Raw genomic sequence first — 16607 nt, 5'->3', positions numbered from 1 at the left:
GAATATTCACTATGGTAGGGTATTTCCATTTCGAGTCGATGACTCTGGGAGGCCTTCTAGGGACCACCTTGGAGAATAGTCCACACCTGTAAGGGGGATATGAGTTTTTATTGCAGGAAGCCATAGACTCCACCTACCTTGATACTCATATTGCGTCGAACTTTTGAACCTACAGCAAATGGCATATACATATTATTCAGAATGTATCAGAGTTTTGAATTTGCGTGACCTATATCATTCCATCATACATTATCATTCATTATGACAAAAGTTTTGCATATGCATTTCTTTTCCAGGAATCCAAGAGCCCAGTTTGTTGACTAAGCATCCGAGACAAAGCATGAATTCCGAGAGGAGAAGCATTCACAGTTACAAGTTCGTGGAGCCTCAGATGACTATTTTTAGAGGATTGAGGGCCCGTCTAGTTCTTCGAAATAGAGATGATTTCAAGACATCTTGTGGCAACCTCTTGGGAATCTTGAACAATGAAGTCAATACCACTGTTGTGCACACTCTGGTGCAATTCTACGACCCTCCATTGAGATGCTTTACATTTCAGGGTTACCAGTTGGCACCCACATTAGAAGACTATTCACACATTCTAGGTATTAGGATCAAGAACCAAGTGTCTTATGTTCTCACTAAGAAACTCCCCAAATACTAAGTCCTTATTGAAGCCCTCCACATAGGGAAGAAGGAAGTGGAGCTGAACTTGAAACCTAAAGGTGGAATTCATGGCTTCACCTAAAAGTTTCTAGTAGATAAAGCCATTGCCTTCGCTGAAGTTGGGAGTTGGACAACCTTCAACACCATTCTAGCTCTACTAATCTACGGGATTGTACTTTTTCCGAACATGGAAGAATTCATGGATCTGGCTGCTATTCACATCTTTCTAACTCAGAACCATGTTCCCACTCTTCTTGCTGATACTTACTACTCCATCCACGTGAGGACCCGGAAGAAGAAGGAAACCATCGTCTGATGCACCCCTTTACTGTATAGATGGTTTATTTTGCATATATCCAACAAAGGTCCTTTCATTGAAAACAAAGACAATTTGAAATGGTCTCAGCGGATCATGTCCTTGAACGCCGAAGACATCTCTTGGTATTCTAGAATCTACGACAGCGTCAAACTCATCCTCAACTGTGGTGATTTTCCTAATGTACCTCTTCTTGGTACAAAGGGGGAATCAATTACAATTTGAGGCTGGCATTACGACAGTTGAGATACCCCATGGTAGATAATCCTGATCTCAAAGGTGTAGAAGGTTTCGTCTTGTATGAAGGGGTTGAAGATCCGGAATTAGTCAAGAAGATCGTCAAGGCTTGGGGAGAAATTTTCCCTCAAGGGAGAGCAGAGTGGGTAAGAAGAATTTCATTGCCAAGGAAGCTTACACCAAATGGGTAAAAGACAGGGTCAATGAGATTTTGTTGCCATTTCCGTCTGAACCGTCCATGAGCATCAAGCCTCATGAACCAGTGATTCATCAAACTTCTGAGGTCGATGAGCTGAAAAGAGTTATCTAGGCCCTAGAGAAAGAGAACGCCGAACTCAAGTTTGGACTTGGTAAGATCTCCTTGGAGAAAGAAACTTTGAAGTTCAACTTGAATAAGAAAAGAGACAGGGTACGTCGAGCAGATGCCGAAGTGAAAACTGAGGTATTCAAAAGAATAAAAGTGGGTGATGCACTCAAGGGAACCTATGCTAGTTTGACATCAAAAAAGAAACAATTATCCGAGACTCAATACCAGGCTTGTAAAGCAGATCTTAATTACAAAGAACAAATTAAAAAACTCTGAGACCAGCTGGAAGCTTGCAAGAAAGGGCTGAAGGATGAGCAAAGTCGCGCCAAGCAGTTAGAGGTCACTCTTCGCCAGAATCAGTATGAGCTATACCAGAGACTTGAAGAGATCCGTGAGCTAAAAGAGCAATCGTTCAAAAACCTGGAAGACACCAACCTACTCGAACAAGATAATGATCGTCTGAAGAAACATAATGGACATCTTGAAGAACTCCTCAACCAAAAGGAAGCATTTGTGAGAAGCATTTTAGCTGGACCTGATCACAATCTACCACCTAACTTCCCCGAAGGAAGCATGGTATTGGGGGAAAGGAGTGCACGCCTGACCCTGTTCGCTAAACAAGCCACATAAAATTTCTCAGATTTGTTACAAGAAGTTGTTGTCAATGTGTTTCTACATAGCGCCCCTTGGGCTTGATCTGTATTTCATTTTTGTTTCTAGGTCGATATCTGATAGGGTTGATGTTGAGACTCTAGTAGCCCAGTGGGCAGGTTATTGATATGTACTTGTATTACACTTTCTTGATATATGAATAAAAGAGTTTCTTGGCTATTGACTTCACAAACTGTCTCCCTCTTTATGTTTTGTATTTGCTTATGTTGATAAACAAACTCAAGGATTCCTTGGAAATTTCTTCCTTTACAAAAATGAATATAACATAAATAAATATGCACATATCAATTTTTTTTGCATACATGCATGCATCCACGCGTTTATCTGTCATAGGCTTCCAGAAAACAAAATGCTTACCATCTCCATCTTTCCGCAGCAAAAACGAGACTCGTCATCACTATTTCACCCGAGCAAACAAATCAAGGATAATGGTTGATTTTGAATTTGACAACGCTGTTGTCCGTGAATCTCTTGCCCAAGTCCAGGGCAGAATGAACCTCTTTCAAGGGAACATGGAGGCCATCTTGGAACTCCTTCAGACTCAAAGGACTTCTACCTCTACTAACCCTGTTGGTGATAACGTCACCCATGCTGATGGGGTGACCAATCCTACTGTTGCTGTTGGTACTACCGTTGAAACTCTGATGGAGACTGTAGTACCAACTAATGGGAACCGTTAACTGGTCCTTGCCGATTTGAGTAGGCTTGCTACTGCCTACCCCTGGGGAACGCCCCAAAACTTTGCTGCTCACTTTGCCAATGAGGGTGATTTCTTCCCTCATCTGACTCTCATTGCCCATGCTGCTGCTGTTGGAAACCCCGACTCCTTCGACTGATGCTGCCAACCCTAAGGACAATCAAGGTCAGGTTCCCAATGAAACTCCTGACGATGAAGGCGAATAACGAGGCCCGCGCCTCCACTTTCAGGTTCCTACTTAAGCTGCTCAACCTGCGATTACCAATCAAGTTGCTCCATTCAGTTACCCTGGGGCAACTTCTGGGTCCATGCTGACTTATGCACCCACAATCCTGCACTCCAATATGTGCAGATTGGGGCACCCCATGCCCCTAATTCTCAGGCTGGAGGACAATATCCTCACATGGTGCATGCTGCTCAAACAGTGCCTCCTGGTTTCTTCTATCCACCGCAAATGTTGTTTGCTCCATATAATATGCATGTTCAGATAATAGCTCTAGAAACCTCTCGACCATCCAGTCAGGTCGCTCTCCCCGCTGTCGATCCGGCCAAGCCGTTGGATTATCAACTGTTAGACGATAGAATAAGGGCTATTGAGGGTTTCTTAGCCTTTGGTGTCGATGCTCGAGATCTTTGCCTGGTTCCGAATATGGTGCTCCCACAAAAGTTCAAGGTGCCAGACCTCCCGAAGTACAAAGGTCTAAGCTTCCCTCATAGTCATATCATAATGTATTGCATGAAGATGGCATCGTATATCGACAATGATGACTTGCTGATCCATTGCTTCCAGGACAGTCTGTCTGGAGCTTCTCTAGACTGGTACATGGGTTTGGAATGCACCAAGATCCGGTCTTTGAGAGACCTATCTGAGGCATTTCTGAAACAATATCACTATAATCTCGACATGGCTCCGACAAGGTTGCAGTTACAGAATCAAGCCCAGAGATCCAATGAAACCTTTAAAGAGTATGCTCAGAGTTGGCGCGAGATGGCGTCCAGGGTCAGACCAACATTGTCAGATGATGAACTTGTGGATATCTTCATGGGTACGCTCCAAGGGTTGTATTATGAGAAGATGATTGGGAGTTTATCTACAAACTTTGTAGATATGGTAACTATCAGTGAACGTGTAGAAAATAGGCTGAAATTAGAGAAGATCACAGATGCAACCGCTCTCCAAGCAACGAACAAGAGGTCGCATGGGTGTAAGACCCCAATTTTGACCCTAAGATCCCTCATGATATACCATCATATGCATTGGCATTGGGATCACACCTTGGCATCCTCCTTCCCCCTTATTCATTGGGTTTGCATTGGGAGAGATCACCAAGCACCATTTGATTGTATCATACTTTGTATTTTATCATCTTTACTAACCAAATACCAAAAATATGTCTTTGCATTTGTCTAACTCTTTTGTAGGTAGGGCACATGATCACCTGTGATCTATCAAGCTCGCATCTAGGGTTTAAGACCCTCAGTGCAAAGAGTTCAATCAAGAATTGGTTTACTATGGCTCTAGGCATCACATATGGATCCCCATGAGCATCACATGTTTTTTTGATCAAGAATTCATCAAGAGTTTGGAGTTGGTTTGCAGTGGAAACCCTAGTTCATCTGGGTATCTTGTGTAACTTCTTCATCAAGCTTCTTCAACAATTGATCAAAGATTTCGAGGGATACTTCAAATTTCGTCATCTTATGCATATATGATCTCCCATGAGTCCCAAAAGTCAAGATAATTTCAAGCTAGTAAGTTGGTTGATGGTGGTTGACCAGAGAAATTCAACTGGCCAAAACTGGGTTCCCTAGACCCTATCTCCTACAATTTTTGTCATATGAAAATGATTCCAAGACTAAAGTTACTCTAAATGACATTCCAAACAACTTTCATGCTGAGGTATAGAGCTAGTTTTTCTTGGAAAGTCATTTTTATGGTGAAACATTATAGGTCATTTTGTCTAAACCCTAATTTAGAGGTCAACTTCCCAATGTCATAACTTGCTCAATTTTTATGAGATGAAAGATTTCCAAGTTGCACAATCAAATTAAAGATGTCTACATCAACTTTGATGTTTGTAGGAAGAGAAAATTCAACTTTTATGAGCATGTGATATGAGGATACATTATAGGTCATTTTGGACCAATACCATTGAACAAGTGATTTTCCTCAACTTAAAAAATGCATAAATCCTTCATATAGAATCCAAATGAGGTCAAATTTGTGAACATTTTGAAGTAAATTGAAAGATATACAACTTTGATGAAGGAACGTTTCTCATTTGAAGCTCACACAAAAAGTTAGCCAAGGTGGAATAAGTGAACATAGGGGTTGAGACTTAGAAATTTTTTTGATATGTTAAAATTTCCAAATTTCCACCTCAAAATTCATCATGATACAAGCTTCAAATGGAAAAGTGTACATATTGAAAGTTGTTCCTCTTGACCAAACCTTTCCAAAAAGTCCAATTTCATCCATTTTGGACAAGATTTGAATGAGCTGCGCATGGCTTGAACATTACATCACCATTTGGCAAGATCAAACTTCAAACTTCCATGTACAATTGCCTAGCACTCCAATTTGATTTCAGACTTGTTCACACTCAATTATGGATCAAATGGAATGATCTCATGAGTATGTACACGTTCATGCGCACATGCATCACTCATTGCCAATTTTGGAAACTCAATTGAAAGGTGCAAATATCATGTGATTCAGCTATAAATAAAGGCCCTTATGCTCAGAATTAAGGACTCCTTCGCGCCTGCTTTGATCCCAAACACCAAACCCTTCCATTTGAGAGGATAATCATAAGAATTTCCTTTGGAAATTGAGTTTGAATCTCACTGTTTTGAGATTCAAAAGTCCAGGGATCCAAGACCTTTTGTGCATGCTAATCTACTTCTGCAAGCATCCTGAGCAAGATCAAGCACGATCCAAAGCAACAACAAGTGAATCCAGACCTGCATTGAAGGTATTTTCCAGAAAATTTCATCTCTTCGATTCTCACTTAGTTCTCCATAATTCTCTTAGATCCCTGGTCTCACATTACGCGAAAAACCGGCGGGAAAACGAAACAACAGAGCCGCCACCGTGCGTTATTTATCCCAAAGGAAGGAAAGGAAACGCTCGAAGTAAACCTGGAAAAGACATGGTCTCGCGACCAGAGAAAGATGGGATCAGGAGTCGGTTATACGAAGGGAAGGTATTAGCATCCCCACGCATCCGTCGTACTCGACGGGATCCATGCTCAAAAAGAATAGAAGAAAGGTTGCTAAAAGACTGCTCAAAACTGCACACACGCTGGAAACAAACACGGAAAGACGGAAGAAACGGGACTCAGCAGGATATCACATCCTGGGCCTACGTAGCCTATCAGACACAGACATCAGAGTCGACGTAGTTCGGGACAGGGGAAATGTGCTCGCTAGGATGTCGCATCCTATGCATACGTATCTTCTCTAACCAGAGAAGAATCAGAGCACTTGTAGCTCGGCTAACGCACGCCAAACAAAACACAAACACAAATAGGAAACCGACTGCCAATCGCTGGACTTACGTCAGACTCCAACACAAACAGGCAAACATGGAAACCGAATGCCAATCGTTGGACTTACATCAGACTCTGAACCAACAAACACACACAGGAAACCAACTACCAATCGTTGGACTTACGTCAGACTCCAACAAGCAAACAAGACACAGGAAACCAACTGCCAATCGCTGGACTTACGTCAGACTTCAAACACACACAAAGGGGTTGAAAAAGAAAAAGGGCGCCCGGAGAGATCAGCTCATCTCCTGCCTACGTACCTCATCTGGTATGAGGATCAGGGCGACGTAGTTCCCCTTAACAGGGAAAGAACTTATAACCTAACCAGAGACTGGGAAATGACAAACTAGAAGGAAGACTGACTCGAGCCTAATAGTTATCATGTAATCCACAATGGCCCTAGGTTAAGGTTTCTATCCTAACTTGCACAGGAAGCAAGCTATCCTAAATAGCACAATCAAACAAACACAAGCACAATAAAGCAAGCACACACACTATATGCAAACAGTTTGGGCTCATACAAGGCTAGGCTGCAGAAACAAGCCAACTGGAATGGGGTGTTTTTAGCTCTTAACCCTAACATTGAGAGTTAGGGTGAAGCAGATGAAATGGGAAGTGAGGGTAAGACCTCACAGCTCTTATCCCTGGCCTGGGAGAGCTTGACTCAAAATAGAAAGGTGTGGGAGTTCAGAATGTAGGAACTCTTCTCCACAGATGACTGACACAACAGGATCTTGGGTTTCTATTCACAATGCATCAACACATGGTGTGTGAGCAAAGTGAATGACACACTGAATAGCAGGGGATGGGTTACACATCCCTTGTGTAACACCTCAAAATTTGCCCTCCTCTCTTGGGACTAGCTTAGCATATTGCATTTCATCTTTTAGGACATTAGGCATTACATCTTTGCATATCATGTGGAAACAATAAGCAAGTCATCCTCCTAGGTCTTGCTCAGAAGATAAAGAGGTTAAAAGATTCAAGCTTGAGGGTCTCATGAATTGATCACTAATCATCTGGGGATTGTGCTTCAATTAGGGTTTTTGGTTCCTCAAGGAGATTGGGTGTTATCTTGGTTGAAGTGGTACATCACCATCATCATGGTCTTATCATCACCAAGAGGTTCATTGTGCTTGATCATGTTCCTTGGGATTAGGGTTTTGACCTCTGGTCAACCCTAATCAGTTGCATTATACCAATCAGGGTTTTTCAAGGAGATGAGGTTTTTATTGAGATGGAGATCATCATGTGGTTTTGTTGAGCTTGTATAAGCTAGGGTTTCATTTTGGAGCCATTTCATCAAGAGATTGAGGCTCAAATCCATCTGTGCACGGCCAAGTCATATATCAACTACAAAAGTCAACTGCATGGTCAACTATTGGATTTGAAGGTGGGAAGTGGTTAGAAATACTTCATTCATGTTCAAACAAGTCTCATTTGACATTTCAAACATCAACATTGAAGAAAATAAAGTCAAGACAAAACTTTCCAAAAATAGAAAGTGACCTGTAATTTGAAATTGCCAAAAATGGAAAGGTTTTCAACTCAAGATTACATCATCAAGAAAGCTTCAAATGAAATTTTGTTGAACATGAAAGTTTTAGATCTTTCTCTCCCATTTCCAAAAAGTCCAAGATCATCAATTTCTCATGTGTGGTTAAGGAGATATGATCAAAACTTGGCCAAGTGAACATTGAACTTCAAAGGGGCATAACTTTCAAAGCAAAACTCCAAATCAAGTGGCTCTTTTTGCATTGTTCTTGTCTTAACCTCTAGTTTCCAAGTTTGGCATTACATGACATGCATTACAATCCCATAAATATTTGAAAATTCAATTGATTTTTGGAGGGAAAAAATGAAATTCAAAATTGGTGAATTATTTGGACTTTTGGCCATTGCAAATGATTTCAAAACATCATTTTGAGTGAAATTAAATGGAAATTCGTACTGTTCACCATGCATTTTCATGCATAAGGGTGAAATCCCAATTTTGCCAAAACACCTCCTAATTGCTAATTCCAATTACCATTGCTTAAGCATGATTAGAAACCTGATTAAGAGGGAGTATATAACACAAATCTCTAACTGTTTTTCACAATTCCCAATCTTAGATCTAGAATAAAAAAAAAGTCTCTCAAAATTCTCTCAATTTTTTCTTCAATTTCTTCACACAATTTGCATATTCATTGCTTAATTCATCATCTGGAATCATCATGGAGCATGTTTGAAGCAAGATCCAAGTGAATTCGTGCACCTTGAAGCAACTCAAAGCTTGAAGCTCAACAATGGTGAAATCAAAATTCTGTTGATTCAAGCTCAATTGAACCTCAAGCCTCCTTCCAATCAACTCTACAAGCTTGCTAGAAGACATTTGAAGCATTGCCAGGCCTGGATTCATCGAATTTCAAAACTGCTCTTCAAGAGGTCACAAAATCTTTTCTCTCTTTTCTCAAATTGCTTGTGCTATTGTTGTAGATCTCTCTGTTGTGATCATGCTGAGCTTTAAATCACTAAAAACCATGCCATATTGAGTTAGATTCGAAGGATTAAAGTTTTGTGTATGAAACTTGAATTGCTCGATTCCAATTGTTTATGATGTTATATGCTTAGCCAATGGTTGATTCATGACCTACATTGAAAGATCTTCATGTTCATGTGCTCAATTTTAAAAACTGGAAAATTTGTTCTTGAGATTGTTGATTGGTTACTGTTCATGGCGCGTGTTTGTGAAGAAGACGGTACAGGACATTAGGCCACGGTTTTGAACCGTTCTCCATGTGGTGCGCTAGGGCTCGCCTGTGATTGGCTGCATGGGAATCCCATGCAGCGCGCCAATTCCACTTTTGAAAACCTACCGGGTTCGAGTCCTGGCTTTGCTACATGTTCATATGCTTCACATATTTTCTCCATGCCTTTCCATGCTATGCTCACATCATTTTTTTTTATTTTTTTCTCACTTCATAAATTCATAACAAATTAAATAATGCTCCAAAAAATACCAGGACTTTTGCATTGTGATCCTTGATTCCTCTAGTTTTTTATCATCATTTTTCCATAAATTGTGCTTGGCTAGATTTTGTTTTGCCCTAGGGTTTGTGAACATGTATCATATCTTGACATTGCCTTGCTTCTTCATTTGTGAAATGCTCAATTTTAATCCAATGCTCATGAATTTTTACATGTTGAAACTAGACATCTTGCTGGACATTTTGGTGTTGAGTTTGCATTTTTATCAATTGCCATTGCTGATTTATGATTTTTCAAAGGGAGGTGTGACAATTTGTGTCACACCTTGAGATGTTCAACTTGATTGATGCATTTACGATGCCAAATGAATTCCAAATGTCCTGATTTTTTGCATGATGCTTGATATGAATGTTGTCAATGCTCATGATTTGTTGTGGAATTTTTGGATTGATTTCTGATTTTATGGAGATTTTTCATTCTGGTTGGTCATATGTGAGCTTTTGAATTGTCTTGATTTTCATTCATTCATGAAATGCTTATGGATTATCCAATGGATGTGAAATTTTGCACACTCTTTTTAGACATGTTAGAGGTTGTTTTGGCTTTGGTTTGAGGTTTTTACCATGTTTCATTTCTGTTTTAGGCTTGTGCTAAGTTGGTGTACCAAGTTGTGTCACCTATGTGCTTGTTTGTGCTTGCCTTGACTTATGCAATTTGATTACCATGCCTAATGTTGTCCAAATGCTCTAATTTTTTCTATGATGATCATGTTGTATGTTCTGTTTACCCATGAATTTTACCAAGATTATTTGAATCATTTTTGAATTAATGTGCATTTGTTCATTCTGTTGTCACAATGTGCTTACAACTTGCATACCTTGCCATATTTGGTTCATGAAATGAAATTGGTGAATGATATTGATATGAGGCCTTTTGGATTGTATTCTTAATTGATTGAGGTTGATTCATGTGAAATTTCATGTTCTGTTTTGGATTTTTTCTCCCTATTTGACCCTAGGCTTTGACCTAGTGGTTGGTTGCTCATGTTTGAGCTTTGATTTCAGGTGGAGCATTCAAGTTCCATAATTGTTGATGCTCTATCACTTGAGCCTTTGATGTTTACTTTTGACCGCTAACCTTGTGTGTTTTGTAGGGTTGTTAACTCATTTGAGTTTGACTTGTTGGCTTATGCCTTTGCTCATTGGGTTTGACTGTTTGATATTCATGATTGTCTGTTTGTCTGTACAGTTGAACTGACTTGTGTGATGTTTCAACAGGTACATAAGTTGCTTAAGTTCATTTTGAACTTGCTTTTGCTTGGTTGCTTAACCACATAGGTATAACTCTCTGACTTCATGTAGTCTGGAAGACCTGTCCTGTTATGTGGGCAGGCACCTGTCTGAAGTCCTCCTTAAGAGGCAATGCTTGTGAATGTTTAAATTTGTGCCAAGCAGGAAAAGTCCTTTGATAAGGCAATTGGCAGATAAAAGAGATGTGTAGTCCATCTGCTGCTACTCAGTGTGTCATCCACTTTGCTCACACACTTTGTGTTGATGCATTGTGGATATTAACCCAAGATCTTTGTTGTGTCAGTCATATGTGGAGAAGAGTTCCAACTTTCTGAACTCCCACTTTCATTTGTCTGAAGCTCTCCCCGGCCAGGGATAAGAGCTGTGAGGTCTTACCCTTAATTCCCATTTCATCTGCTTCACCCTAACTCTCAATGTTAGGGTTAAGAGCTAACTACACCCGATTCCAGTTGGCTTGCTTTTGCAGCCTAGCCTTGTGTGAGCCCACTTTGTTTGTATATAGTGTGTGCTAATTGTGTGTATGTTTGCTTTTGCCTGTGCTGTTTAGGATAGCTTGCTGCCTGTGCAAGTTAGATAGAAACCTCAACCTAGGACCACTCTAGATTGCATGATAACTATTAGGCTCGAGTCAGTCTCCCTTCTAGTTTGTCATTTCCCAGTCTCTGGTTAGGAGAAAGTTTCTCCCCTGTTAAGGGGAACTACGTTGCCCTGATCCTCATACCAGATGAGGTACGTAGGCAGGAGATCGTACGAGGTCTCTCCGGGCACCCTTTTTTTTTCTTTTTTTGAGTGTGTTTGCTTGACAGTTATTAGGCTCGAGTTCCCGACTCCCTATTTAACTTGTTTATTTGTTAACCTTCTTGTGGGTGTTGGGATATGGATGTAAGACCAGCGATTGGCCTTCCGTATCCTATTGGTGTTTGTTTGTGTGGAGTCTGACATAAGTCCAGCGATTGGCAGTCGGTTTCCTGTGTGAGTTTTGTTTGGCGTGCGTGAGCCGAACTACGGTAGCTCTGATTCTCATTCCAGATGAGATACGTAGGCATAGGATGCGATATCCTAGCGAGCCCATTCCCCTTTTCTCCCATCTGTGTCCTGTTTTGGTGTGTGTGCATTCTTTTGAGTAGTGTTTAGCAACCTTTCTTCTATTCTATTGAGCGTGGATCCCGTCGAGTACGACGGATGCGTAGGGGTGCTAATACCTTCCCTTCGCATAACCGACTCTCGATCCCATCTCTCTTTGGTCGCGAGACCATTGAAGGAGAATTGCGGTCCAAAACGCAGCGGAAATTAAAATTTTCTCCTTTAGAGATCCTTACGAATGGTCATGATCAGTGATAGAATATTTACCTCTTGTGACGACTGAAACCTTTGGTGCAGATCTCTTGTGACGATCAAAACCTTTGATGCAGATCCACGGAGCGATCACGAACGTTGAACGATGACAACGTCTCTACTCAGTCCACACGAACAGATTCCTTCAATCTCAGTGCTAGCTGGTACGAGTGAAGGCTTTGAGTGAGAGAGAGAGAGTGAGAAAACGAAAATAATGCAACCACAATGAATGCTTCTGCACAAGAGTTCTATTTATAGAACCACTTGTGTGGGCTTCAAGCTAAAAAGCCCACTTAAGTGTATTTTGGCCCATATCTTATAATATGCCCAAAATCGCTTAAGCCCATGGTACCTTACCATATTTCGTATTCTACCCAAGTACACCGTACCTTACGATGTTCTATAACTCACTTAAGGGCACCGTACCTTACGGTATTCCTTAGTTACTCTATCTCTCATCAATCCGTCCTTTGTGTGTGACCCTGTAGGTTTTCGTGACGTTGGCAATTATATTAAATCACGCATTTAACATAATAAACAGTGAGCGGTATCTAGCAACACATCACTGCTACCCAAGACACGAAAATGTCATGTGATCTGACAAAACCTTCTGTGATAATACTTATGTGTATAATTACCCTTTTGCCCTTATGTCTATATTGAACACAAGGCATAGACCGTGTCATCCTTGTCCAGTTCAATATTGGGCCCATAGACATTTATCCTGTTATGCAGGATGGGCAAATTCCATCTAGGTCACTCATGTCCCTCAGCATGCTTTGTGGAGTACCCATCAACTGTCTTTATGGTTATCCAGTTACGGACAACGTTGGATCAGCAATAAAGCACTCGACTCTACATCTAGGGTCCATAGTGGTTTCAGGTCGAAGAGTGGAATACACTATTATCACCATGAGAATAACTTATGACACCTTGCATAACTTTCTATATAGTATTCTCATAGCGGGTCAATCCGGTATAAATATTACTCATAATATTCATACCTATGTTTAAGACTTGATAACTCTTTATCCATGATCCATGAGATGTGATCATCAGTCTACAAACATAATAGTCTTAATGCTTTAATGTTATCCCACTTCACAATAAAGCTCGACTACGGATACTTTAAGAATAGTGTCCTTATGTTTAATGTGTTCTCATGATTAAGTCACACTTAATACATTAAACGGACTATCTATTCCAGGGACTTTATTAATCAACCATAATAAAGAAAATGCCTTTTATTATTAATAAATAATTCGATACAAGTACCAAAAAGTATTGGCCTCTTGTTCTACTTGAGCAGGTTGCTCTTACACAACTACTTGTGTTTCCTGCTCCAATTCCTCCATAGGTGTGTCGATGCTTTGTGATTCTTGAATTTCTTCAAGCTCTACTTTCCTCCCACTGGTTCCTTTGGAAATAAAATCCCTTTCTAGGAAAACTCCAGTTTGAGCGACAAACACTTTGCCCTCAGAAGGATTGTAGAAGTAATACCCTCTTGTTTCTTTAGGATACCCCACAAATAAGCATTTGTCAGATTTGGGCTCAAGCTTAGTTGAAACTTGTCATTTCACATAAACTTCGCAACCCTAAATCTTTATGTAAGACATATGTGGTTTCTTACCACTCCATATATCATATGGTGTCTTCTCAACCTTTTTGGATGGAATATGGTTAAGTGTGTAAGCTGCTGTCAATAGTGCATGTCCCCAAAAGGAGTTTGGAAGATCGGCGTGACTCATCATGGATCGGACCATGTCTAACAGGGTTCGATTTCTTCTCTCAGATACACCATTCCATTGGGGTGTTCCAGGAGGAGTGAGTTGGGATAGGATCCCACACTCTTTCAGATGGTCATCAAACTCTAGGCTTAAATACTCACCACCTCGATCTGATCAAAGAGTTTAATATTCTTACCTAGTTGGTTTTAACTCGTTAGGTTTCACCCTTTTAGTATTAATGTTATTAATAGGCATTTCGAGATCAAGGACATATAGTCCATTGCTCATTTGTGCAGTAGCATAGAATATATCATTCAAATAAATTGAGCAACAATTGTTCTTTATTATAAATGAAAAACCAAACTTGTCTAAACAAGAAATGGAAATAATATTCCTGCTAATTGCAGGTACATAATAACAGTTCTCTAACTGAATTATAAAACCACTAGGTAAAGTCAATACATAAGATCCTACGGCTAAAGTAGCAACCTTTGCTCCATTGCCAACTCGTAGGTCAACTTCACCTTTTGCCAAATCTCTACTCCTTTTCAGCCCCTGCACATTTGTACAAATGTGAGAACCGCATGCAGTATCTAATACCCATGATGCAGAAGTAGATAAATTTATTTAATAAAAAAATTACCTGAAGTTGAAGTCTCGACTCCATTCTTCTTATCTTCCAGGTACTTTGGGCAGTTTCTCTTCCAGTGTCCGGTCTTACCGCAATGGAAGCAGGTGCCTGACTTTGCTATGCCTCCACTAGGCTTCAAAGCAGCAACAGTGGGTCTGGGTTTGGCAACTTCCTTGCCTTTCCCTTTATTACCCTGCTTGGTGGGCCTTTTATTCTGTCTCTTTCCATTTCCGATCATCAGAATGGACTTCCCTTTTGACTTCAGATTCTGCTCGGCAGTTCTTAACATGGCGAGCAGTTCAGGAAGAGATTTGTCCATATCAATCATATTGAAATTTAGGACAAATTGACTGAAACTATCTGGCAACGATTGCAAGATCAAATCAGTCGCAAGTTCCTTTTCGAGGGGAAAACCCAATCTCTCAAGGTTTTCCATATACCCAATCATCTTGAGTACATGGGGACCTACAGGGGATCCCTCAGCTAACTTGCTTTGGAAAAGGGCTTTTGAAACTTCAAACCTCTCATGCCTTGCTTGCTCTTGATAGAGCAGCTTCAGGTGTTCGATCATATCGAACGCTGACATGTTCTCATGTTGCTTTTGCAATTCTGAGTTCATGGTAGCCAGCATGAGACAAGCAGTTTCATTGGCATCATCGACATGCTTCTTATAAGCATCTCTTTCTGCCTTAGGTGCAGAACTAGGAGGTTCCTCTTCAGGAACAGGTTTCTCCAAGACATACAGCTTTTTATCATGTTTGAGGACAATCCTCAGGTTTCGGTGCCAATCCAGAAAATTTGTCCCAGACAATTTTTCCTTGTCAAGGATTGATCGCAAGATGTTGTTAGAGGTGTTTGCTGTCATGGTTATCTACATAAGGATTAAGAAAATATAAGTATCATTAACATATTTAATTAGGCCTTTAATCAAATATGCTCCCACTATTTTACTCAAAACAAATGACCCTCATCATTTGATTCGGAAAATCCCGTTGGAAGATTTTCTAGTGGGTCGAGATCCATATTTCACTTCGTTCTAAGTCCGCGTAGGCGAATTACACAAAACTAGGTTATTTAGGTAAGAACTCCTTCCAGTTGTATCTCATACAACTCTCAAAAATTTCAGTTGGGTGAATAACTCCTTATTCCAATCCATCATATGGATTATTCCCAACTCTTGCTTCTAAACATATATAATAAAATTATAATTAAGTTTGACTCATCGTTTTAGCAGTTGGATATTACAATTATCCCATCGCACCTTAACTAATACAAAACATGCACCTCGCGTAGGCGAAACCTACATTATTTGATACCAGTCTTGATGAGTGCTAAAACTTGGAAAGCAAACATATATAATATTATTATGATTTGTTTAGTTAAGTTTTACCCATTGTCTTAGCAGTTGGATATTACAATTATCCCATCGCACCTTACTAATATATAGATCATGCACCTCGCGTAGGCGAAACCTACATTATCCGATACTAGTCTTGATGAGTGCTAAGACTTGGAAAGCATAAACTTAATATTTTAGTTTGAGGGAATTGCAATTGTTCTGATCTCACCGGCTTGTTTATCATATAAATCGTCTCTCACATGCATCAACATACATTCACATGCATCAACATACATACAAACAAAATGAAACAATTATGACCCCTAGCGCAATTGTTCTCCCAAGCCAATGAGAGAACCTAAGCTAACCTACAACGATCTAAGCTTCTCCAAGCAAGATCTTCAAGGTTGTCCTCCTTTAATATTGAATTCTTCTCTAAGCTTCTCCAAGCAAGATCTTCAAGGTTGTCCTCCTTTGATATTGAAATCTTCTCTTTCTTCATAACATTGTCTTCTTCTCTTTCTTCATAACATTACATTCCAGAAGAAACTCGTTTTACATACGAGGGTTTGAGATGAGAAAAGAAGTTACATTAAGAGATCAAAAGGAGAGGCACGACACGCAGGTCGTATTTTAAAAATCCAAAACAAAATGAAGGAAGACTAAGGCCATAACTGATCACAACAAGGCAATAATAACAAACACATTATTATTATTAATTTTTAATTCCTTTAATTAATTAAACCAAATTAAATTTCGGCGACCGATCACACTACGCAGAGTTAGCCGGGGGTTCCGCTGCCCGGTCAGCGGACGTCCAAAATTTTAATGAACAATTCATTTGAA

The sequence above is a fragment of the Lathyrus oleraceus genome, chromosome 2 (genome assembly GCF_024323335.1).
Source record: "Lathyrus oleraceus cultivar Zhongwan6 chromosome 2, CAAS_Psat_ZW6_1.0, whole genome shotgun sequence".
Lineage (NCBI taxonomy): Eukaryota > Viridiplantae > Streptophyta > Magnoliopsida > Fabales > Fabaceae > Lathyrus > Lathyrus oleraceus.
This window is presented reverse-complemented; position numbering follows the sequence as displayed.